The 19,662-nt window shown below is 37.1% G+C and overlaps 1 long non-coding RNA gene across 1 annotated transcript; it reads left to right on the top strand.

The window, feature by feature from the left end:
* The first annotated feature begins 6,189 nt into the window (after positions 1-6,189).
* On the top strand, positions 6,190-12,843 carry LOC123385284. The gene is made up of 2 exons (XR_006597517.1): positions 6,190-6,677; positions 8,113-12,843. It is a non-coding gene; the product is annotated as an uncharacterized LOC123385284 (long non-coding RNA).
* Positions 12,844-19,662: the final 6,819 nt, after the last annotated feature.

Genomic DNA, 19,662 nt, shown 5'->3' with positions numbered 1-19,662 from the left:
TTGAATATATTTCATTGAACATGTCTGCAGGTGCAGCAACAGGATTAATTCCGAAATTTAAATAGATCCAAAGTTACGTAAGTTTATCATTTTGATAGGTCTTATCAAAATGCCCTCTATAATAATTGTACCATTTCAGGGCTTCCTAAGCTTTTCCGCATCATGACAGTCATAGTAAAGGAAACCACTAGCATTGGGATGAACCGGAAAGGATTTGGAGCCCTACAAAAGTGACTTGTGGCTAACGGAACAAGCCTACGAGGTCTCACAAGCCAGAGACCATCCCAGCTGCCAGAGACCCCAGAGGAGCTCAGCACCTTCCAGCACAGTGGCTGGGAACTCTGTGACAACACATTTCCATCAGCAATGTGTGAGAGAGCGTATTTCCCCCCAGCTTCTACTATATGGTTTGGAATTTGAGTTAACCCTGTAGATTAAAAAGTATCCAGGGTTCCTGGTGGCTCAGTTGGTTATGAGTCCGACTTAGGCTCAGATCATGATCACACAGTTTATGAATTCAAGCCCTGCATCAGGCTCTCTGCTGTCAGCTCCAAGCCCTCTTTGGATCCTCTGTCTCTTTCTCTCCCTCCCCTGCTTGGGCTTGTTCCTCTCTTTCTCTCAAAAATAAATGAAAGTTTTTTTTTTTAAAAAAAGCGATATATCCATGCGGTTTTACTTTAGTATGAGTGAAGGTGATCATTTGTCATATGCTTAAGAGTTGCTTTTCAAAAAATGTTTATTTATTTAGAGAGAGAGGGAGAGAGAGAAAGCAGGGGAGGGGCAGAGAGAGAGGGTGAGAGACCGTCCCAAGTAGGCTCCGCCCTGTTAGTGCAAGAGCGCCACGTGCAGCTCGATCTCACATATCATGAGATCATGACTTGGATCAAACCAAGACTTGGACATTTAGCCCACTGAGTCACCCCGGTGCCTTGTTGAAGAGTTTTGATAAGCTTTTTGCCTGTAAACCATTTTAAACCATTTCTCACTTTTTTCTACTCAACTGTTTGTCTTTTACTATTGACTTGAAGAAGCTATTTATATATTAAGAAAAAAAAATCTCAGGGTGCCTGGGTGGCTCAATTGGTTAAGCCTCCGACTCTTAATTTCAGCTCAAGTCATGATCTCATGGTTCGGGAGTTGGATCCCTGCCATGGGCTCCGTGTGCTGGCCGCAGAGCTTGCTTGGGATTATCTGTCTCCCTCTCTCTCTGCCCCTTCCCCTCTCATGCTTCTCTCTCTCTCTCTCTCTCTCTCTCTCTCTCTCTCTCTCTCTCTCTCACACACACACACACACACACACAGACAATAAATAAGTAAACTTTTTTTTTAAAAAACAAAAGGAACGAAGAAAAAAATCTCTTTACCTGTGATATGGATTGCAATTCTTTCCCCCTGATTATATCTTGATTTTATTCATGGTGCTCATTTTGTTTTGCTTGTATTTGCTTGCAGAAGTTTCTTTTTTGTTCTCTTATATTGTCTTTTACAATGTGGATTTTGAGTTGTTGGTTAAAAGGAATTTCTCACTTCAGGTTTACAAATGAATTCTGCCATTTTTTCCCCCTATGACTTTTTGGACTTCATTTCTTTAATGTGAAAATAAACTCTATTTGAAATTGATCCTGATGTTGGGTATGAAATATGCGTTAAAATTTTTCACCTGGTGGTTTATACTATGCCAATTATTGAAAGGCCTATCTTTGCCTTTACATTTGAGAGTGTTTTAATTTTTCTTCATATGGGTTTGTGTATTTTTTTAATATTTTTTTAACATTTATTTGTTTTTGAGAGAGAGAGAGACAGAGACAGAGAGACAGAGTGCAAGCGGGGGAAGGGCAGAAAGAGAGAGGGAGACACAGAATCCGAAGCAGGCTCCAGGCTCCACGCTATCAACACAGAGCCCAACACGGGACTCGAACCCACAAACCGTGAGATCATGACCTGAGCTGAAGTCGGACGCTTAACTAACTGAGCCAACCAGGCGCCCCTGGGTTTGTGTATTTTTAGGTTTATTTCTAGAAATATTGTTTTGCTTATTTTTGCTGTTTTAAATGTGTTTCCCATTATGTGTCCTAACTGCCTGCTTTTGGTACAGAACACATTTGTTATTCTATTAATTTCCATTTCTTAATGTTTATATCTCTTATTTCCCTGAATTCTGTCACTCTTTACAGTGTTTTAGTTGATTTCCAAATGTACAATAATATTATCTTCACACTGTCATGTGTTATAACGTTTATGCTTCTTATTTTCCTTTATCTTGTCTGGTTTTATTGACTAGTAATGCCCGTACTTTGTAGGATGATAGAGGGGTAGCATTCTTGTCTTGATTTTAGTAGGCGTACTCTTAGTGTATCTCTGCTGAACGTGATGCTGACTTCTGGATTGAGATGAATGTATGTTTACTGAGTTTAAAAGTTGTCCGTCCATTCTTATTTAACTGAATATGTTCGTGAAGAATGGTTATTATATTTTATCAAACGACTTTTCAGCCTGTATGGAAATGATCGTTTTTCCCTGAACATTATAAGTCATACTTTAACATAGTTCTTAATGATGAACCATTCTTGTACTTCTAGGATACATTCCTCTGTCAAAATAATTATTCTTTTTATGCTTTTGGATTGCATTGACTACCATTTTCCTTAGAACAGTCCCATCATTATTTATAAGTGAGATTAATCTATAATTTTATTTGTGCAACACCTTTATCAGCTTTCACGATCTACTGTATACCCTCTTCCCAAAATGAATTTCAAGGTTTTCTTTTGTCTGCTATTCTCTAGAACAGTTGAAACAATCTTGGCGTTGCTTTTAAATCCCCTTATGAAATTGTCTAGACCTGTTACTTTGCTGGAAGCAGGCTTTTGCTAACTTTATCCATTGCTTCTATTGAAATGGCTATGTTCAGATTTTTTATATTTCTTGATGCCATTTTGTAAAAATCATGTTTCTCTGAAAAAGAATCTACTTCATGCAAGTTTTAAAATTTAGCCTTCTCACGAATCTGAGATTTCTTCAGTTCCCGTATAGTCAGTTCCCCCTTTACTGCTCAGTTGTGTTTCATTGTTTGTTTTTAATTGTAGTTTTTCTCTTTTTCTTTCTAGACTAAGTCGGCTAATAATTTGGGGTTTTTTAAGGGAAAAAACCCCAACAGATTTTGTCTTTACATATTAGATCTATCATTTGTCTAATTTACTATGATTAGAAAATACAGGCCAGAGAGTCTCTGTCATCGTTAATCAGCTGTGCCATTGTGAGACAGGAGTAGCCAGAGAAAATATGCTAATGAATAGGTCTGTACAGATAAAACTCTTTTATGGATACTGAATTTTGAATTTTTTTACCATTCTCACATATCATGAACTAGTGTCTTCCTTTTGATTTTTTAAACCATTTTAAAAAAGGAAAAACTATCCTTATTTTGTAGGCCATACAAAAACAGGCAATGGACTAGATTTGGCCCATAAGCTGTGGTTTGCTGGTCCCTACTTTATCTTAATATCCCAAATATATAAATAATGTCTACAAGTCAATACCAAAACCACAAGCAATATGGTTAAAAAGTGGCCAGGAGAACTGAATAGACATGTTTCCAAAGAAGATATAAGAAATTGTCAACGGACACATGAAAAGATGCTCAACATCACTCATCATCTGGGAAATGCAAATCAAAGCCACAGTGAGATATCACCTTACACCTTTCAGAATGATCTGTCTTTAGATATATATTTACTCAATGTCTAATAGTTACCTAACATGAACAGTAGTTTTTCCCATATTTTTTTCCTGTACCTTCTTGCCTTCACCTTATTTTCTTTAGCAATATTTTCATCTTTGTTGTTTTACTTTGTGTTATTAAAAAAGTCTCTACTTTTCTTTTTCTTTTTTTTAATTTTTTTTTTAACATTTATTTATTTTTGAGACAGAGAGAGACAGAGCATGAATGGGGGGAGGGCCAGAGAGAGAGGGAGACACAGAATCTGAAGCAGGCTCCAGGCTCTGAGCTGTCAGCCCAGAGCCTGATGCGGGGCTCGAACTCACGGACCGTGAGATCGTGACCTGAGCGAAGTCGGACGCTCAACCGACTGAGCCACCCAGGCGCCCCAAGCCTCTACTTTTCTTATGTGAGTTATGAACACTTATTGTCAGGCTTTGGCCCTGAGGTGTCACAGATGAATCACCCCAGAAATGTACCCATCTTCTTTCACTTCTCCAATGTTGGGGGGGCATATAACATCTACATTGTCATGGACGCCTATCTATATATTGACATTCTACTCACATGTGTTTTATCCTCAATCCCGTGAGTAGATGCATTCAAGACTGACCACCAGTTTTGTTGACACAACTTCCCACTCTTCTCTTAGCTGAATATTATCTACTGGTAGTTTCCTTAAAAGAAGCTTAGGTTTTCTATACTTAAAAACTGTATTCTTGGGACGCCTGGGTGGCTCAGTAGGTTAAGCATCAGACTTCAGCTCGGATCATGATCTCATAGTTTGGGAGTTCGAGCCCCACATCGGGCTCAGAGACTGGAGCCTACTTTGGATTCTGTGATTCGCTGTCTCCCTCTCTGTTTCTCCCCTGCTCATACGCTTGCTCTCCCTCTCTCTCTCAAAAATGAATAAGCGGTAAATTTTTTTTAATTTAAAACTTTATTCTTGATCGTTGGTTTATCTGGATATAAAATACAGTCCTTTCTTTTTATGAATACCTTTTATATGGTGCCCTGTTGACTTCTGACTTTGCATATTGCTGTAGAGAAATATGCAGACAACCTGATCGTTGTATCTTTTCTCATTTGTGGATTAATCATTTAGCTTGATCACTTAAATGATCCTTCTGTTTAAATCTGGAAATCTCAATAGCATTATTAGCCTAGTTATGGTGTGGCTTCTACTGTTTTGGGGTTCAGTGTTTATTATCTTCCTAATGTAAAAATTCAAGACAGATTCATTTTAGAGAAGCTTTCTTTAATTACTTCTTCCTTTTTTTTAAAGTTTTTATTTTATTTTTGAGTGAGAGAGAGCAAGCAGGGAAGGGGCAGAGAGAGAGGGAGACAGAGAATCCCAGGCAGGCTCCACACTGTCAGCACAGAGCCTGATGTGGGGCTTGAACTCTCCAACTATGAGATCATGACCTGAGCCAAAACCAAGAGCTGCATGCCTAACCGACTGAGCCACCCACACGCCCCTTATTATTTCTTGAAAAATAATCTATTTTCCATTTTATTGTTTTTTTCTTTCTTCAGGGATTCCAATTATATGTATGTTGTTGTTGTTTTTTAAATTTTTGCTTGCTTTCTGTCTCTATTATTTTATTTCTGACCTTCAAAACTCTTTTATTCCACTAATTCTAACACCTTTTGCTTATATGTTTCATTTCTGTTATCTATTTCCTTTACTATATTTTCCACAGTGTACCCTGGGTAGAGCTCCTTGAAGTTTCATTGCTATCTCTGTGATGATTTTGGTTTTACTTCTAATTTTTTTCCAGAGTCCCACCAGGGCAACTTTTATCTCCTCCAAATGAAATGTCCATATTTCACTGAATTCTAGTGTTGCTGACTAGTGATCTAAATTTTTAAAGGATATTGTTTAATTAAATTAATTAATTAATTTTTTATTTACTGGAAAATTCTGAGGTCAAATATTCACCATTTTTCTTATAAGTTTTCCTTGTAGGTGAGTTTTTTCTTTATGTTTATTTATTTATTTTGAGAGGGAGAGAGAGAATCATGCACAGCGTGGCGCCCTATGTGGGGCCTGAACCCATGAACCATGAGATCATGACCTGAGCTGAAATCAAGAGTCAGACACTTAACCAACTGAGTCACCCAGTCACCCCTGTGGGGTGAGTTTTGATGCTGTTTTTGCCTATGTTTTCATGTAAGAATTTTGTATGGTTGCTGAGCTGGTTCTTATCACATTACCTGTCATTGAGTAGGTTGGATATTATTGGATCAGTATCTCTAGACATTTGGTGGGAAAATGGAGGAGCTGCAGCCAGAGTAAATGGTGAATTTTCACTACGCAATGCATCTTTATCCGCTGCCACAAAGATAGATCGCAGTCTACAAATAGGGCTCAATTGCATGATTTTTTTTTTTTGTAGCTCTAAATCCTCTGATTCTTTTGGTCAAACATAGTGAGAGGTGAGGTTGTTATCAATAGCTTGTTGGCTTCAGTGCCAGCTGAATTTGTTTTTCTGCAAAAATGATTATAAATTGTAAATTCAAGGCGAACACCTCGCTTCCAGTCACTATAATTTTATTATTATCCTCTGAGCTCTCCTGCTGTTGGGCTCCTTCTCCCTCTTGGGATTTCATAGATTTACTGCCTCCCGAGAGAGTTCTGACAATTGCTTGTAATTCCAAAATCCCGTGGTTTTTTTTTGTTTTTTTTTTTTAATAACTGTCTTCTGTGTTTGATAAAATTAGAGTTTCTAGAGGTTTTTGTTGTTCATTTGTTGCTATTGTATGATTTCCAGCAGGGGAAAAAGGACTATGATGACTTTCTCAGTCATGTTTATGCAACAATTCTGTGCTTTGGAAGAGTTAAGCAAGACTGGGGAACTTATGGCTAGCTTTCCACAGATGGACTGTAAACTCTGAGAAGCAAATCCACTGCTATGATAAGACCATGAAAACCTGAGGTCTCCAAGGATGATCCTGGAGTAAGTATCTAAAGAGTCAGCATAAATGATGGAAACCAAAAGAACTGTAGGAGTTCAGATGAAGAGAAAATTATGTGTTGACAGGAACAATGATTGAGGAGGTTATATGGGAACAGAGATCAGAAGGATTCATTGGAGGCTTCAGTAAAGCGAACTTGTGTTCTTCCTTTAATTTTTTGGTCTAAGAACCTCGGAAAATTCTTTCTCACTTGCCATTCTATGTTACTGGTTGCTTTTCACCTACTTCAGGATATGTCAAACTGTGAAGAAAATGGAAAGAGGTAGAACCAGTTGAGGAGGAGGAAAAAGGTTTTGGAATAAAAAAAATATATATATATATATATATATATATATAGTCACCAGAGCCTATGGCAGTTCCCCAGAACCAAGCCAGGCTCCCAGAGGCATTCGGGACCAAGGGTTCTTGGCACAGACAAGACTCCAGGAGATAGAGGTGCCTTTGAGCCACACCCTGGAACCTGAAGCCAAGCCAAAGCAGCTTGGAGAGTGAGAGCAGAGAAGGAGCTTCAGAACATTTTGTGTCACATATTTGTTGCTGGCCTCCTTCCTTTCTAATCTTTTAAAAAATTTTCTCCTCCTGAATATTTTCATCTATTTTTCCTAGTCATTTCAAGGAGAATCATATAAAGACTTCAGGAAGGCTGGACGCTCATTCCTCTCCCCGCCCTCTAGGGCAACACTCTGCCTTTTGTCTTACCATCATCGTTTACTTATAAGCTTGGTTTTGGCAGCCAGTAAGTTTATTTTACATTTTACTGAAGTGTGAGGGGAAATACTGATAGAAAAACTAAACAAAATCCCTCACAAAATGGTATCACCAAATGAGCAAAGTACCTGAAAGACGCAAACATCCGGGTGCCCAGAACTCAAAGCCTGATTTTTCTTCCCTATAAGGCACCCTCTGAAAGTCTTCCTTCTCTGGCTGGTGATCAGATCGTCTGAAAATTAATCACTGGTGAAGAGAGGGCTGTATTCGCTGTCAAACTACACTGCACGTCTGAGTCCCTGCCTCCCCAGATTTCTTGTCTGTATCACCATAAGCTTTTCAAAACAGGGTGCAAAAACTCCTTTGTCGTTTCTTCAAAGAGATGAAAATGCTAGTCATAGTGTACTTTTTCTCTGCCACTGCCTCAACTACTGGCAATTATTGGAAAGGAACATAAGATAATTTCCGCCTTGTGTGTAATCATGTATCTCACCACAAAATACATAATTTTAAAAAGAAATTTACAATGGCCATATGGAAAACTAAAGGTATATAAAAGGACTTTGGAAGACATAAGTTTACATAATTTTTCACAGCAGTTCTGTGAGAGTAGACATCAATCAGATGTGTGTGGGGTGAGGTGGGGTATGTGGATATATGTGTGTATATGTATTCATCTCAAAACAAATTATGTTTTCCATTACGTAGGTCAATGATTGAATGACATACATCCGTATAATCTTTTGGGAGTAATGTGGCAATTTCACACAGAAGAAGAATGTAGCTTTTAAGAGCAAACACAATAGCTGGAAAAAGTTATTCCCCAAAGGGTGTGAGAAAGGGATGCCTGTTACTTGTTAAATGGAGAAGGAAGAGCAAGAATTTGGAGATATTTGTGAAAATAAAAATACACCCCAATTTAAAAATCCTACATGTAAAGAAATCTAACAACCATTGACAAGGTGTTTGTACCAAGTCGATGCCAGCTTTATCTCCAACTGCCTACACCCTTAATGAAACTTGAGGACCTCATGAGACTTTCAATGCATCTTTTCCACAATGAAAATATCAAGGGTTGTTGACAACGCAGTAATCTGGCCTGGACCTTGCACGTTCAGGGATGGCCCAGATGTGAACAGAGATGTACGTAACACTGCTGAAATTCATTTCCCTGAGAACTGTAATCGTACTGATCCAAAGAGCTGGATAAAAAGCACACCTAAGACGCCAGTGGCTTATATCAATGAAAGTTTATTTCTTACGTACACTCCATGTTTATTGTGACTTGACTATGGGATCCATTTCTCAGCTTTCCCCTCTGGACTCCAGCCTGGGAGCCCTGTCACTATCTGGAGTGTAAGCAGCTCCTCTGGGGGCAGGAAGAGAAAGCATACAGAATTTCAAACTGTGTCCTAACATTTCTACTGAACTTCCATCTGCCAGAATGAGTTAAAGTAACATGCCCAGCTTCGTGGGAGTGGGAAAAATGCAGTCCCACAGCATGACTACGAAGATTAGATCATCACTGACCAGCCCTAACGTCAGCCAGAAATGTACATATTTGATGATATTTCCATTGTATTTCTGTTCTGTGTTGCTGATGAAAAAAGGGAAATGGAAAGAACTTCTCCTTACATCTTTACTATTTAATTTGACCTCCCAACAAAAAAAGGAAAAACCTCACAGGACATATTTTACATATTTACATGTCCATGGTAACAATGATCATTTACCATTAGATGGTAGGAAAAAATGTTCTAAAAGGGTTTGGAGCAGTGAAAGAACTTTGTCAAGACCCTTCTTCTTTATCTTTCTTTTAAAATTTTTTTTAAGTTTATTTATTTTGAGAGAGGGAGAGCACACAGGGGGGGCAGAGAGAGAGAGAGAGAGAGAGAGAGGGAGAGAGAAAGAAAGAGACAGACAGAGACGGAGAGAATCCCAAGCAGGCTCCACGTTGTCACAGTTCAGCCCAATGAGGGGTTCCATCTCACAAACTGTGAGATCATGACCTGACCTAAAATCTAGAGTTGACTGCTTAACCGATGAAACCACCCAGGTGTTCCTCCCTGATCTTTCTTATAGAACAGAAGCCTTAATGTTCAGAAGAGAAGGGCAAAAACCACTGTTGTCCATTAAAAATAAGGGAAGGAGATGAAAAAAATCACCTCTGCCCCTGGTAGAGGGGCAGGGATACATATTGGACCCAGAATGACATAATGGGAGATAGAAGGCGTGTGGATAGAGCTACAAACATAAGACCTAGGTCTTAGACTAGCCCTCAGGTAGAAGCTCAGTCAAGACAGTAGATTATATCCCAAACCACCACACCACAGTAACCAGCTCTTGCTAAGAAGCCACCTGCAAGTCGTAGACCCTCTTTGAGGTAGCACATGAAGAGAGAGACCAAAAGCTGAGAGTTTGGGAAGGTGCTGTAAAATAAAAAGTCTTCTGATTAAACAGTCCCACCCACTAGAAAAATATGTAGCACAGAGAGGGAAACCATAGCAACAACAAATCTCAAACCCAGTTCAATTCCTAATTAGATTAATTCTAACCTGACAATAAAGTCCTAGCAGAAAGAAAGGTGTGCCCATTGCTAGACATAAACACTGTCTATCTCGGTCTTTACTGTAGTAACACAAAATATCTTGTCTTCACAAAAATTGCAAAGCATTAGCAAAGAAAAAAAAAGCACCAAAAAACAAAGCAATCCTTAAAATCACACTCAGATACGGCATAGATGCTAGAACCATCTAGCAAGAAATTTCAAGTAACTATGATTAATATGTAAGGGCTCTAATTAAAAATAGAGACAACATGCAATATCAATTGGGTAATTTCCTCAGAGAGAAGCAAACTATAAAAAAGTATCAAATGGAAGTGTTAGAAATGAAGAATAATAATGGAGATAAAGACTGTCCTTGACAGGTTCCTCAGTAGACTTGGGGGCCAAGGTGTATTAGTTTGCTAGGGCTGCCATTACAAAGTATCACAGATTTGGCAGGTTAAATAACACAAGTATGTCCTCCTCAATATGGTAATCTAGAAGACTAAAATTGAGGAGTTGATAGGCCTCTGACACCTCTCTCCTTGGCTTGCAGATGGTCATGTTCTCCCTGTATCTTCACATGATCTTCCCTCTGTGTATGTCTGTGTCCTAATCACCTCCACCAGGAATAACACCAATAATATTAGATTAGGACTCAGCCTAACGACTTCATTTCAACTTAATGATTTCTTTAAAAAGTTTACCAAAACAGACTCTATTAATTAGTCATAGTCTGAGCTCTTGTGGGATAGGACTTCAATGTATACATTTGGGGCATAACTCAGCCCAAAACACACGGAGAAATTCAGTGAACTTGAAGATAGATCCACAGATATTACACAAATTGAAACTTGAAAGAGAAGAACGAGAGGAGGAATATCCAGTAGAAGAGATTATCCCAGAGCTGCGAGGCAATAGTGAATGGTCTATTATATATATAATTAGAATCCCAGAAGGAGAAGAGACTGAGTAGTGAGGAAAAAAATTAAAGAAATAAAGGTGAATAATTTTTTTTAAATAATGACAGACACCATTTATCAGATAGGAGAAGTTCAGGCAACACCAAGCAGGAAAAACACCAAATATACACAAATACACATTCACCGCATACACACCACATCACACCTGAGAATATCATATTCAAACTGATAAAAACAAAATGTAAAGAAAACCTTGAAGGAGGTCAGAGAAAAAGACACATTACTTACACAAGAATGAAGATAATAATCAAGGCAGACTTTTCATTAGAAGCGATCAAACTAGAAAACAATGGTGTGACGTCTCTAAACTTCTTAAAGAACAAAAAAAAAAATCCTGTCAATCGAAAATTTTCTACTCAGCCAAAAATATGCTTAAAAGTTAAAGAAAACTAAGACATTTTTTTCAGATTAAAAAAGTAATAAACTGGGAGTTTGATGGAAGAAGTTTTCTGGGCCAAAGAAATATGACAACAGAAATTTAGACCTACACAAAAAAAGGAATAGTGCTAGAATAGAAGTAACATGAAATCATTTTCTTATTTTAATTACTCTAAAAAACAGCTGATTATGTAAAGCAAAGACAGTAGGATTATGTACCGCATGCGTAGCTTATAGAAAAGCACAACATATGACAACAATAGCATGATGGAGGAAAAGGAGGAGTTAAGAATATACTGTTATAAGTTTCCTACATGACACATAATCTTATTTAAATGTAGACATTGATGAACTCAAGACGTATGTTATAAAACACGTATATTATAGACCCTAGAACCACAACTAAATCTTCTTTATCAATAAAGGAGATAAAGTGAAATTATAAAAAGAATACAAGAAGAGACAGAAAAAGAGAAAAATAAACAAAGCAAAATAGAAAACAGCTGGAAAGTTAGTATATATTAAACCAACAATGTTAATCAGCATCACTTAAAATGAGAACAGTGCAAACATACCAGGGAAGAAAGACAAATTGTCAGGCTAGATAGAACAAGAACCACCTGTATATTGCCCACAGGACAGCCGCAGTAAATGTAGTTATACATGTGTTAAAAGTATAAGGATGGACACACCGATTTATGTTGCCACCAGCAGTGCATGAGCATTCTGTGGTGGCAGATGGTGACGGCATTTATCACGGTGAGCACTGAGCCCAGTAGAATTGTTCAATCACTATTTATACACCCAAAAACATTATAACACTTCATGTCGACTCTATCTCAGCAATAAAAGTAGGAAACAAAAGTATAAAGATGGAAAAAGATATGCTCTACAAACACTAACAAAAGATAGACCGAGCAGTTGCATTAATATCAAAATAGCAGATCAAGGAGTGTTATCAGGGGTAAAGAAGAATATGAAGCAATGAAAAAGGGGTCAATTTTTTTTCCAGGGAGACATAAAAATGTTAATATTATCCACCTAACAGCAGAGTTTCAAAATACATCAAGAAACAACCTATGGAACTGAAAAGAGAAATTAGCAAATTAATAATTATGATTAGAGACTTAAACATTCCTCTTTCGGTAAAGGAGAGAAGAACCAGACAAAACATCAGTAAGGATACAGAAGACCTGAAAACATTATCAAGTATAATGACCTAACTAGCATTTAACAACAACAACAAGAACAACAATAAAACAAAACACACATGGAACATAACAGGATAGACTTAATCAATTATTTAAAAGCTTAAAAATGGAAATTAATGGAAAGCATACACCATATTCTCAGACCCTGAAAGAATTAAACTAAAAATTAATACAAAAGAAATAATGAGGAAATTCCAAATATTTGATTTAAAAACACTTCAAAATAACCTATGAGTTAAAGAGGAAGTCTCAGGAGAAATTTTTAAATATTTTGAACTGACCAAAAAAAAAAAAAACACTCTAAAAATATAATATATCAAAAGTTATGTAATGCTGCTAATATAGTACATAGGGGGGAAATTATAGCATTAGATGTTTACATTTTAAAGAGAAAGATCTCATATCAGTGAGAGAAGTGAGATAATATAAGCTTCCACATTAAAAAATCTAAAGAAAGAAAAGTAAGTTGAACTAAACATAAACAAAAGGAAGAAATAATAAAAAGTAAGTGTAGATATCAATGAAACTGAAAGCAGAACAACTATGACAATAAATGAAACCTAAAGGTGTTTCCTTTGAGAAAAAAAGTAGTAAAATTTATAAATTTCTATCCAAAATGACCAAGAAAAAAGAAAAGAAATTATAAAGTTTTAATGTTAGAAGTGAAAAGTAGGACATCACTACAATCCCACAGACATCAAAAGGATATAAAGAGAATGTTATGGTCAACTCAGCGTTCATGAATTTGACAACGTGAATGAAATTGACCAACTACTTAAAAGGTAAAAAAATACAAAAATTTACTCACAAACTAGATAACTTGAAGAGTTCTAGATCTAGTGCAGGGATTATCTCCTACTCAAAGCCTTTCAACAAGAAAGCTCTAAGATCAGATGGCTTCAGGGGAGTATTATATAAAATATATAAGGGAAAAATACTATAAATTCCATTTAGTCTTTTACAGATAAAAGAATAAAAAAAGGAGGCTCTTGGGATGGCAGCATGAGGAGTTCCAGGGATCTTCTCTATGATAATGAATCATAATTGGTGAAAATTACAAAAAGTTGCTATATAAGTTTCTGGAAATCATCTAAGATACAGCAAATGGAGAAACGTTTATTTAAGAAAAGTTACCAAATGTAAATTTCGGTAAGGAAAGGGAGAGTATGGCACTTGATCCGTGACCTGCTCCCTGCCCATGACCAGTCACTGCCCATGACCAGTAATGCAGTCAAAAGGATGGCACTCCTCCTCCAAGCTCCTACTTTAAGGATACAGTTTCCACTGGGAGAAGCAGGTTACCAGAAGTTTTTATTCACCTCCCCCAATTCTGTGTCGCAGGAGTTGTAGTCCAGGCAGCTAAGATGCCTGGGTTTCAATTCTTCCCCCCACCCCCAACTTGTATGGAAGAAGCCCTATTCCAGGTGAAGCAAGCTGAGATTTATTGGCCCCAGTCACCCTTTACCCCACATTGTTTTGATGGTGAAAGTTCCACGCCAGGAGAGACAAGCCAAGGCTAGTGGCTACCACCCCCACCCAAACCTAATTTGTAGAGTAGTGATGTCACTCTGAGAGAGATCAGTGTCTTCAACCTCAGCTATGGAGCAGTGGCACATTGTAGAGGCAGGCCAAGAAAAGAGAGCTTCATAGCTCTCCCCAGCAGAACGGACTTTATTTAGGGGCACCTGGGTGGCTCAGTCAACCGACTGAGCATCAGACTCTTGATTTCTGCTCAGGTCATGATCTCATGGTTCATGAGTTCAAGTCCCATATGAGTTCAAGCTCTGCCAATGTAGAGCCTGCTTGAGGTACTCTAGCACTTTCTCTCTCTGCCTCTCCCCTACTTGTGTGCATGGGCTCCCTCTCTCCCCCTCTCATTCTCTCTCAAAGATAAATAAACAAACATTAAAAAAAGAAATGTTTCTTAAAAACAAAAAGAACTGACTTTATTTAGAACACAGTTTGGGCAACTTAAAGTCTATGGACACTGTCAAAAAGAGTCGACATTTTGGTTATGAGCAATTAAGAGGAAACTTGTAGCTCCATGATACCAACAAGCAAAGTGGTAGACCGGTTAGAAGTTTAAAAGACTAGGGAGAGGCTAAAAGAGCCCCCTTATGGTCAGAACAAGCCTCAGTTATTTGCTTGAAAGGCTAATTCAGCAAGGGGTTCTATTTTAACTGGATCAGACTATGGAACAATTTGTACCCCCAGGGCACTGTAGAAAACAGCAGAGCAATTAGTGGAGGCTTACCATTGGGCATGCTATCAAGCTAGGCAGGCCAGCTAGAAGGTTAGCAGGGAGAACAGAGAAAGACTTTTGTTAAATGAGATCAGCTAAAGCCATTGTCATCACTGGGAGTTTCAGGTGGTCTGGTCAGGGTGACGGTGTACATGCTCGAAGCTGAGGCTTCTGAGGTGCAACATCAAAGGATTGCACACTGTGGGGAAAATACATTTCACTGAAATATCTAACCAAGTCAATAAATAAAGAAGCAAACAATAACAAAGATTACAGACCTCAGGAAGGGGTAAATGAAATCAGAGTCCAGAGTTGCATCAATATATAATTTTTCAACAAAATTTAGAAGGCATACACACATATAGGAAGCAGTAGCTGATAGAGGAAAAAAACAGGCAAAAGAAACTCCTCTGAGATGGCTTATATGTCATATTTAGTACATAAAGACTTAAAAATAGCTAAGTCATCTTACATAAGTCATCATACATTTAAAAACCAAATGAAGACCAAAAATAAAGAAATAAAGGAAACAAAGGAAAGTTTGATAATGTTTCAAAATATCAGTAACGAAATAGAAATTATAAAAAAATGAAATTCTGGGGCTATATAGTATAAAAATGAAGTAAAATTCATTAAACCTTTCTCACTACTCCTTTTTAACATTGTAACAGAATTTCTAGCTAATGTAATAAGACAAGACAGGGAAATGAAAGCTATACAGATTGGGAAAGAAGAGCTAAAACTGTCTTGTTCACAGATGACATGATCTTCTATGTAGAAAATCCAAATAAATCAACAGGGAAACTGGAACTAATAAGCCATTATAGAAAGGTTGTAAGAGACAAAATTAATATAATAAAACCAATTGCTTTCCTATATAAAATAATGAACAAATCGAATTTGAAACTGAAAATGCTATAGCATTTACATTAGCACCCTCTAAAATGAAAGCGTTGGTATAAATCTATCAAAATATGTACAAGGTATATATGAGGAAAACAATAAAACCATGATGAAAGAAATCAAAAAATAAATAAATGGGGAGATAATCCATGTTCATGGTTACAGGACTCTAACTGTTAAGATGTCAGTTCTTCCAACTTCAACTATATATTCAATATAATAACAATCAAAATCCCTACAAGTTATCTTGTGGACAACAAAACAAAGGAACAGACAAAACCGATTCTAAAGTTTATATGCAGAGACAAAAGACCGAGAATAGCCAACACAATATTGAAGAAAAAGAACAAAGTTGGAGAATTGGCACTATTTGACTTCAAGCCTCACCATGAAGCTACAGTAATCAAGATGGTGTGGTATTGGTGAAAGAATAGAAAAAAAAATATTTGATGAACAGAATGGAGAGCTTAGAAGTAGCACCCACATAAATACAATCAACTGATCTTTGGCAAAATAGCAAAGGCAGCACAACGAAGAAAGTCTTTTCAACAAATGGTGCTGGGACAACAGAACATCCGTATGCAGAAAAAAAAAAAAAAAGAATCTAGACACAGAGCTTATATCCCTCACAAAAAGTAACTCAAAATAGATCACAGACCTGAATCTAAAATGCAAAACTCTAACACTCCTAGAAGATAATATAGTAGAAATTTTAGGTGATTTTGGGTTTAGTGATGATGTTTTACATACGATGCTAAAAGCATGATCCATGAAAGTAAAAAATAAAAATAAATTCGACTTTATTAAGATTAAAACTTTCTGCTCTATCAAGGCCACTGTTAAGCGAATGAAAAGTCTGGAGACAATTTTTGCAAAATACATGTCTGATTAGGGACTGTTCCATAAAATATACAAAGAACTCTTAATTAAAATCTATAGTAAGAAAACAAAAGAACCCAATTCCAAAATGGGCAAAAGGTTAGAACTATTACCTCACCAAAGACAATATACAGAGGCCAAAGAAGCATTTGAAAAGATGCTCCACCTCATATGTCATCAGGAAAATGAAGATTAAAACAGCACTGAAATACCACTATATATCTATTAGAATGGCCAAAATCTGGAACACCAACCTCAGATGCTGACAAGCACGTGGAACAATGGAAACTCTCATTCATTGCTGGTGGGCATGCAAAATGGTGCAGACACTTTGAGAGACGGTTTGGCAGTTTCTTATAAAACTAAACATACTCTTACCATGAGATCCAGCAATCACCCTCCTTTGTATTTATCTAAAGGAGTTGAAAACATGTCCACACAAAAATCTGGACATGGATGTTTATAGCAGTTTTGTTCATATTTGACCAAACCTAGAAGCAATTAAGATGTCCTTCAGTAGGTGAATAGATAAATATGGAATATTACTCAGTGCTAAAAGAAATGAGCTATCAAGCCATGAAAAAACATGGAGGAATCCTAAACGCATATTACTAAGTGAAAGAAGCCAATCTGAAAAGGCTACATTTTGTAGGATTCCCACATTATGACATTCTGGAAAATGCAAAACTATGAAGATAGGAAAAATATTAGTGGTTATCAGAAGTCGCAAAGTAGGGAGGGATAAATAGGCAGAATATAGATTTTTAGGTCAGTGAAAATATTCTGTATGATACGAGAATGGTGAATACATGTCATTCTACATTTGTCCAAACCGAAAGAATGTACAAAACCAAAGTGAACCAGAATTTAAACTATGGACTTGAGGCAAATATGATGTGTCAGTGTCGGTTTATTGATTGTAACAAATGTATCACTCTGGTGGGGAATGTTGATAATGGCTTTTCAGAAAAAAATTGATAAGCTGATCCTAAAACTCATATTGAAATGCAGGATATATGTATATTTTAAAAATGAAACGGAAGAAGAAAGTTAAAGTACTCATTCAACCCAACTTCCAGACTTACAACCATCTATATTTATCAAGATATTGTGTGGGGCACCTGGGTGCCTTAGTCGTTTAAGCTATGGACTCTTGATTTTTGGCTCAGGTCATGATCTCAGATCTCACAGTTAATGAATTTGAGCCCCATGTTGGACTCTGTGCTGACAGTGCAGAGGCTACTTGGGATTCTCTCTCTCTCTCTCTCTCTCTCTGCCCCTCCCCCTCTTGCACACGTGCATGTTCTTTTTCTCTTAAGAAATAAGTAAACTAAAAAAAAAAGGTAGAGCTCTACATATTTTAAAAAAAAGGATAGTGTGGTACTTTCATAAGGATAAACATATTGATAAATTGAACAGAATCACAAGTCCAGAAATAAATCCTTATATTTATGGTGAATTGATTTTTAATAAGGTTGCCAAGACCATTAAATGAGGGAAAGAGCAGTCTCTTTAATAAATGGTGCAGGGACAACTAGATATTTACGTGTTGAAGAACGAAGTTGGATGCTTTTCTTTTACCATACACAAACATTAACACAAAGTAAATTGTAGATCTAAATGCAAGAACAAAAACTATAAAACTCTTAAAATAAAACAGAGAAGTAATACTCGTGACTTTGGATTAGACAAAAACCTTCTTCCGTGCAACACACAAAGCATAAGTGACAATGGAAAGAACAGATAAAAATGAAATTCATCAAAATTAAAAGCTTCTGTGCAGTAAGCGATGCCATCAATTTAATGAAAAGGCTGTCCACAGAATGGGAGACAATATTTGCAAATCATACACCTGACAAGAGAATCTTAACTCAATGAAGAGACGATTCAATTAAAAATGGGGAAGACTAAAGGCAAACATTGTACAATAGTTGGTAAATTTGTCACACACTTAGCTAAGCTTTGTCTATTACAAATGAACAAAGCGGGATGCTTGAATAAACTTTGTGATGCTGGACTGAATCAGAAGTATGGGGATAAATTTATGATTAGGCAAATGATAGATACAAATAAATATAGATGCGTGAATATACATGATGTAACATACACGGTGTATTTCCTACTGCTGACTGATAGGAAGGCATAGAAACACTGCCACTCCAGTAGCAATAAGCACTGCCAGTGCCCAGACACTGATTTCTAAATACCAGTATCCAATAAAAGAAACCAAGGCTCCTCTGATAAGTGATCAGTTCCAGGGACGGAACAAAGTACAAGTTAAGCCTGGAGCATTACGTGGTACCAAGAAGTAAGAAAATGCTTTAAAAAAGAAAAACAAAGAAAAGACAAAGTGGCGGCATGGTTGACACAGAAGTAAATCTGAAAGGACTCCCCGTGACCAAATGTGGAACTATTTGACCAGTAACACTACGTTGCCCTGTAAGTTAAAGAATAAAATAAATATCCACGGGCCCATATTGATATAAACTATATACAGAAACATTCCAATTAATAAGTGTACAAGAAATGAAAAAATGGAAAATCACCATTAGAGCACCACAGTGATAGTTGCTGTAGGCATTATTCATCTGATGAATGCTAAAAACAGTGAGTGAATATTTAAGGAAAACCAGGATATTTGCATAGTCTCAAAGTATCTCCACACAAGGTACTTATTAATTATAATAGGGAAGCAACAACTTTATAGTGAAGGCAAACACCACCTCAACTGACTCATCAAGGTCAACATCACCAGTGATAAGACATAGTAACTTCGTGTACTTTCTGACATCATGCACTGAGAAGGCAGATCACCTCTGTGGCATTCTTCCCCAAAATGCATAGCCTCAACTGAAGCATGAGAAAACATCACATCAACTGAAATCGACGGACATTCTACAAAATACCCGAGGACGCATCACAGATGTCAACGTCATAAAAGGCAAGGAAAGACTGAGGAACTGTCACAAATTGAAGGAGCCTAAGGAGGCAGGAGGACAAAAGGCAGTGAGAAATTCTGGATTGGATTTTGGAACAGAAAAAAGAGCATTAGCCAGAAAAACCCTGGTAAAATGTGAATAGAATCTAATTAGCTAAGAGTATAGTACTAACGTTAAT

Source organism: Felis catus, chromosome B2, assembly GCF_018350175.1.
Source record: "Felis catus isolate Fca126 chromosome B2, F.catus_Fca126_mat1.0, whole genome shotgun sequence".
NCBI classification, from domain to species: domain Eukaryota; kingdom Metazoa; phylum Chordata; class Mammalia; order Carnivora; family Felidae; genus Felis; species Felis catus.
The sequence above is the reverse complement of the archived record's forward strand: the minus strand, read 5'-3'. Positions and strand labels throughout refer to the sequence as shown.